Consider the following 7,364-nt stretch of genomic DNA (forward strand, 5'->3'; position numbering starts at 1 on the left):
TCCCCCAGCACCACATGCCAGCCAGCCCCGCCCCCTGGTGGGCTGAGCTGGCCACACACACACACAAAATAAAGAAATAAATAAATATTAAAAAATAAATAAATAAAATTAAAAAAAAAAAACAAATACTTGAGCTAATCAACTTTGCAAGGGAAAAGGGCTATTTGGCTTCATAGTTTTAGAGGTTTGAGTCCAAACTCAGCTGGCCCTATTGTTTTTGGTCCCGTGGTGGGGGGCATGGTGGAGGCACGTGGTAGAAAAAGGCTGCTCACCTCCTAAGAGCTGGGAGGGAAAAGACAGAGAAAGGACTGCCATCCCAGAGTCTTCTTTGGGGACACACCACCTGCAATATAAAACCTCCCACGTGGCCCCATCTCTGAAGCATTTCCATCTTCTCTCACTTTCACCAAGCTGAGAACTAAGCGTTTAACATACAGGCCCTTAGTAGACATTCCAGTCCCAAACTACAGTAACATCCTCTGACACCTACGACTGTGTATTCAGCTACCACCCAACATCTCTAAGTACGTGGTGAAAACAAAGGCATTGCTAGTGAGACTCTTTCTCCCAAATCTGACCACCAGTGTGATTCATCAATAAAAGCAACACAACAATCTTAAGCTAAATAATTTCAAATAATATACCCCCTTTATTTTTCAACCTCCCATTATCAGTGAGTTCTGTTGACTCACCTCCAACACATCTTTCCAACATTCTCATCTTCACTTACCCATGGCAGGCCATCCCACCATGATTTCCATCCTAGACTATACCATAGCTTCCTAACTCATCTTGGAACATACATACTAGCATACTTCCAATCTATTCCCTGATTTAAAATTCTATAATAGCTTCCCATTATTTTGCATCCTTAATGAATGAGGTTCCCCAAGCCTTTTATGATGTGACCCTTTAAATTCTTCTACCACATTCTTTGGACCTTCTCTACAGCCTCACTGACTCTCTTGGGTCTGAGACTATGCGGCACTCTTTCCCGATGTGAGCCTTCGGACAAACTCCTCTCCCTACCTAATGCTTACCCACCTCTCCTCATCTGACCAGGTTAGTCCTCCTCAAACTATTGCAGCCTTTTACCAACACAGTGAATAGATAGGAAGCTTTTAGCACATGCTGGGAAAATTCATGCGACCACCCACAGCTAGAAATGATCTCTTTTTAGCTCTGCTCCAGCCTCTAAGCCTGACTACCCTTGACAGCCAAGAAGAACAATTTCTCAGTCAACTTATAACTTACCTTCACCACTGTGGACCCACATGTTTTGGAGATATGGCCCAAAATAGTGGTGCTAGAAATGTAGTCCCTGAATGGCAGCATTAGTAACACCTGGAACAGGTGAAAAGTAAAAATCACAAACACACACACACAAAAGAAGTCATCACCCCATCCCAGGCCACTGACTTGGGCTCTCAGCTGGGGTCCAGCCACAGGTGTTCTAGAAGTACTCCAGACAGTTTTGATACACACTCAAGTGTTAGAATTACCCATCTTGATAATCGTGTAGCTAATGCATTCTCATTTCCCAGATCTCTCACTTCCTCAGTGAAATCTTTTCCAACCCCCACAATACATTAGAATCCTTGCTATTTATTTTCCAAGCACAAAGTACTTCTCCTTCATAACCCTTGCCCCAAGTACCATCCATTAAATATTTATGTAGCCATCTGTTTCATGTCTCCACTGTACACTGTAATTTCTACAAAGGTAAAAACCAATTTTGACTTATTTACTTTGATTCACAGTACATAGAAAAAAATGAAGGGGCTGGGGAAAAAGACTTTAACAAGAATAAGGAAAGAGTCTTTCCTTTTGACAAGTCCTAGAGGCTTTTAAATATCCAGCTGGATATGTTCTCTGCCTAGACAGTAGGCAGCCTACGACCAAGATCTTATTTTAGGTTTGGTACACAGAAGGCATAGCTCAAAGGAGAGACTCGCTGAAGCTGAAGTCAAAAATGAGGGCCAGAGGCTCGAGCTTGACACTGTGATGTCAATCTTCCAAACTTCACATGCAACTACAAGGCCTCTCAAGCCTTCAAGTGGGTTTCAGAAAATAGCTGGTCCTAAATGCCAAGTTGTTTGGTTAAGGTAATGCCACCGGCTGGGTATGTCGGTGGAGCACGCCTATAATCCCAGCACTCTGGGAGGCTGAAGTGGGAGGATGCCAGGGCAACTTAGCTAGACCTAGTCTCAAAATTATAAAAAATAAAATAAATAAAGGGATGGGGGTGTAGCTCAGTACAAAGACCCTGACTCTATATCTAGCACTGAAAAAAGAAAAAGATAATGTTAACAGGCCTCAGGTACTGGTGTCTTCTAATATATTAGAAACAAAAAAGCCAAGGGAGCCACTACCTTCCATTCAGCTATGGGTACAATGATTATCCGTGTTTAAGCTTAGGAGGTCAAGACGCCCAAGGCAGCAGATCATTGACACCAGTGAGAGACAGAATAGAAGGTCCCTGGAGTCAGAAGTGTCAGATCACAATGGAAGACCCCTGGAGTAAGAGGTGTCTCACTCTCCAGCCTGCACTACTGAAGGCCCCTCTTCCTCCTCCTCCCAGGGCATAGCACAGCCCAGAGCCCAGAGCCCAGAGCCCAGGTGCTTACACACTGTCACCACCACCACCTCTTGCTCCTTTGAGGAGAACCTATCCACCAGCAACAGCAGCTTCACCCAGGACCGCAGCTTTCTCTTCCTCCTCCTTTTTCCCTCTGCCCTTCTGTCTGTTCCTGCTGTACCTGTCCCCTGATGATCAATAAACGTAGCTACTTACTGCTTACTACAAGGGGCACACTTGGTAGTTCTTTCCTCCTCATATACAAGAACCTGGACTGTTTGGGCCCATTCAACTGTAACACGTCATCTCTAGGTGATTTCTAGGGGTTTTTTCTCTGTCCCGAAAGAGCAATTGAAGGAAATAAGCATAAACAGGGGCCAGGGAGATGGCTCAGTAGAATAAGTGCTTGCCTGGCAAGCACAAGGGCCTGAGTTCAATCCCCAGTTCTGCCAAAAAAAAAAGGGGGGGGTGCAGAGGTGACAGGCTGTTCAAAGAAAGGGCCAAGTAAAAGAAAGAAAAAAAAATTTAAGTGCACCTGACAACATAGGGCAAACATCTTAAAGAGACACACTAGCAAGCACAATGCCAACTGTTGTTCTTTTAGTTCCCAAGCCGAGGTCATGTCCAGGTCATCCTATCAGAAGTCTCTTGCAGTTCCCATGAGAAGTCAGTGTGCAGGCTTTGGGAACTGTTCTGCACGTGAGTCCAGGGATTTTTTCCTTTTTTTTTTTTTTTTTGAGACAGGGTCTCGCTATGCAGTTCTGGCAGGCCTTGTGCTCACTTTTGTCCAGGGATTTTCTTACAACTTCCCCCAACCAGTATTAGCCACATCCTATCTTCCTGCCTCAATAACAGTAGCTACTATAGGCAATAACACTTAAACTTTCAGTGGCTCTAACTAAGTAAAAGGCTATCTTTCACTTATGTCACTTGCCCAGGGAAGTTTTGAGGGAGGGGATCTACTCTATGGAGTCATTCAAGGGGCCAGGTTCCTACTTGTAAATGTGTCCTTGTTTAGATCCACAGTACAAAATCTTCACTGAATTATGGATAGAGAAAAATGAGGCAGCATACGGAAAGTTTATAATGAATCAGGCCAGGCTCATACCAGATCCACTCAATTGGCAGGCAGGAACTTAGCTGCTGCCACCTTACAGATCTTCTGTGGGGGAAATACAAGGACTTTTCTAGAGTCAGGCCGCAGATCTACTGCAGACATGAGAATCCATTGTGGTTCCACCCTTCTCCTTCACTGAGTAATGGGAGGAGTTACAAACATACCTACCCACTTGGGGTCTCTGGTCAGTTTTCCCCAGCTTGCATCAGTGCTGAGGAACCAAGGACCAACCAGATTGCTGTGGAAATGACAGCCCTTCTGGTCCCTTTACAGGCTTTGAACAGTGGGAGGTCAAGGGGGCCATTCTGCTACAACCTGCCTGCATTCCATGGAAGTGACAACCTTCTCGGCCACTCTCTTCCTAGTGGGCTGGTGCACTGATTACGCTTCTGACTATCCACTGCTTTTTAACTAGAAGATTCAATCCCAGGCCCTTCCAGAAATCGCCAAGCAGCCCACAGTTCATTTTTTAAAATTTTCTTCTGGTACTGGAAATTGAATCCAGGACCTTCACACTGAGCTATATCCCCAGCCATTTTAAAAAAAATTTTGAGACCATACCCAGACCCAAAGTTCATCTGTTTGAGGACCCTTCCAGTCTTTGCCTAATATTGAAGTGGAAACAAAAAGGTCTTCCAGGGGCCGGGGAGATGGCTCAGTGGAATAACCGCTTCCCTGGCAAGCGCAGGGGCCTGAGTTCAATCCCCGATTCCACCAAAAAAAAAAAAAAAAAAAAGATCTTCCACCCGCAGGTCTTCAGAATGCAGGAGAAGACAGATGGCTTCTGGCTAGCATTTTCCCAGCATGGTAGCACCCCAGAGGGCCTGCTAAGTCACCAACCTGACTCCCCCCGAGGTTCCACAGGTGATTGTAGTCCTAGCCTCTCTGCATGCTGGGGCACCACAGACAGTTCTTACAGTCTTCCTGCCTATGGCTGTGCTGTTGAGAGCCACTTGGGGCACCATCTTAGTCTCTCCTGAGAGAGAGTGGAGGACCCTTCCTGGCTGCATACCAACCATGGCTTGAGAAAGCCTTGTTTTCTACTATCTCCAGCCTGCTGATATCCCAAAGGAACTGCCCATCAGAAATCTGGCGCCATCTAGGTTCTACTGATAATCTCAAACCAACCAATGCATCCCACCACCACTCACTACCCACCAGCCCAGCCCCTGCCAGCCTGCATGCTGGGAAAAACTAGCCATCAGTGAGGCCATCATGCACTGTGCAACGTGAATCCCTTTGACTACCTTATGGACCTCATGTGCTGCGTAACTGAGTGCTCTTCTGGCCTCAAACTACATGTACCATGGACACAAGTCTCTTGGTACAGTTGCCCTTCTTCCTCACTGATTAACAGGGGAGCAGGGCTACACTGATCACAAACACAGCCAACCACTGGGGTTCCACGAGTCTTTTCAACGTCATCCTCCATGGGACTAGGGAACTGAGAGCCAACTGGCCATCAGCCTTAGACATGTTTTGGAAATGAGAGAGGCTTTTGACCACTGTGCTTTATATTGTGGAAATCCAAGGGCTTTTCTTGCTATCATGTGCCCACATTCCATAGAAAAAAGAGCCCTCTGTGCCACCATCCTTCTCTCTAATCTAGCACACCAAGTCCTTCAGCTGCTTGATCTTTTCCAACTAGAGAACTGAAATGGAGGCCATTCCAGTCACCAGCCCGCCAAATTTACACAGTCATGGGTCCTGGAGATCCTCAGGCTAACAGCTGGAGATATAGCTAAGTGGTAGAGGGCTTGATTAGTATGTGGGAGTCCTTGGCTTCAATCTCCCACACAGCAAAATTAATAATAATCTCCAGGTTGTAGTGGACAGGGCTACTAAAGACTCCAGTAACATCAGACCTCCCAGATGACATGGAACCAAGAGCCCTCTTGGCAGATGTATTTTCCCACGCTGCTGTCCCAGAGACCCTTCTGGCCAAGCCTTACTGTTTGCTAGGATTTCACTGGTGATTTCAGTCCCTAGCTTCCCTGTACAGTGGGACATGAGGTCTAATTTAGCAATTCTACTGCACACTGGTGTACAATCAAAACCAAGACCATACTGGCTTCACATGCCATAGAGCCAAAAGTACTTTGTGCTTTGCATCAACTTAATTTAAGGAAACAGGAACCTTTTCTGTTGCCATCCTCATCATTTCCTGGTGTCCTACAGGGTCCTCCTATAGAAATGTGGATGCTTGCTAAGCTTCCATGGGTCATTTCAACACCACCCCTCTTGCGATTGTGTTGAGAAATAGGGCCAACCAGCCATCAGTGAGCTGCACAGTATGAAAATGAGAGCTTCTTGGACCACCATATAGATCTCACTCACTGCAAAGCAGAGAGTCCTTCCCAGACCATGGGTATACTGTGGAAGTGTGAACCTTTTGGACCATCATCCTGCCCTCTATGTTGATATATCAAAGACCCTTCAAGCTACTCACTGATTATCAAATAGATGGAACTGAAGCCCATCATGGACACTACTCATACAAAAATCCATATGTCAGTGAATCCTTCGGGGCCCTATGGGGGAGAATACAGCTAAAGGACCAGCCCTCAGCTCCTCAAAATACTGTGTAAATTCTCCAGCCCAAGGACTGTATTGATGAGACTAATTTTTTTAGTTTAATTTTATTTTATTTTGAAAAGTAAAAACAAAAGCAAACAGCAGAAAGAAAGACAGAAACAGGGTAACACACAACAATACATATTTTGCAGATTTTCAAAACAAGAATAGATAATTAACAATGGTTGTTATATTATGCATTTTTATTGTCAAATCTGTTGCTCAGATTGACAGATACAGGTATGCAAGATTGGACCAATAATTGAATATTACTGCTTCCTTTCTTTTTTTGTTGTGCCACATATATATTTTTTTCACATGTATTTTTATTACCATAAAGTCATTATTTTCTTGGTTAGGGTTAATGTCCTCCTAAAATGTTGTTCTAATTAACTGTTAACTTTTAAAGGTGAGGGATACTAAGAACTGGCAAAGCTAAAGCAGGAAAGCTAAAGTGGATTTTAAAAAAAGGTTTTTTGGCATTATTTTCAATTTAGAGAAGAGGAAAGAAAAAGAATAAAATCAGTTACAATCCAACTACTTTAACGTGAGGTGTTTAATATACCTAACGCACCCTGAAAGCAAAGATTTTCAGGTACAAAGTCACTTAAAACTTGATTTAAAAGGAATAGCAACTTTAAACTATTGTTATTGCTTATGTCCAGCCATTCCCCCAAAGTCCAACATGCTCGGAAGTGCGACTTGTGGAAGGTGACTGTGTACCGTCAGGTGGTGTCTGGTGGGAAGAGTGCGGCCCTGAGGGAAGAGCTTTCCTCCCTTCCTGCTCCTCCTTTTTCTCTTTGCTTTCTGGCTGCCATGAGGTTGGCAGCAACCCCTCTGCCAAGCCCCCTGCGACACATCTCTTTTTTCTTGTCTTTGTTTTTAGGTTTCTTTTTTCCATTTAAAAAACAATTATCTGGCCTTTTTACCAAGATGGCGCTGAAAGCAAAGAAGGAAGCCCCTGCCCCTCCCAAAGATAAAGCCAAAGCAAAACCTTTGAAGGCCAAAAAGGCCGTGCTGAAAGGCATCCACAGCCACAAAAAGAAGAAGATACGAACGTCGCCCACCTTCCGCCGTCCCAAGACGCTCCGGCTC

The sequence above is a fragment of the Octodon degus genome, unplaced genomic scaffold (genome assembly GCF_000260255.1).
Source record: "Octodon degus isolate 3935 unplaced genomic scaffold, OctDeg1.0 scaffold00041, whole genome shotgun sequence".
NCBI lineage: Eukaryota > Metazoa > Chordata > Mammalia > Rodentia > Octodontidae > Octodon > Octodon degus.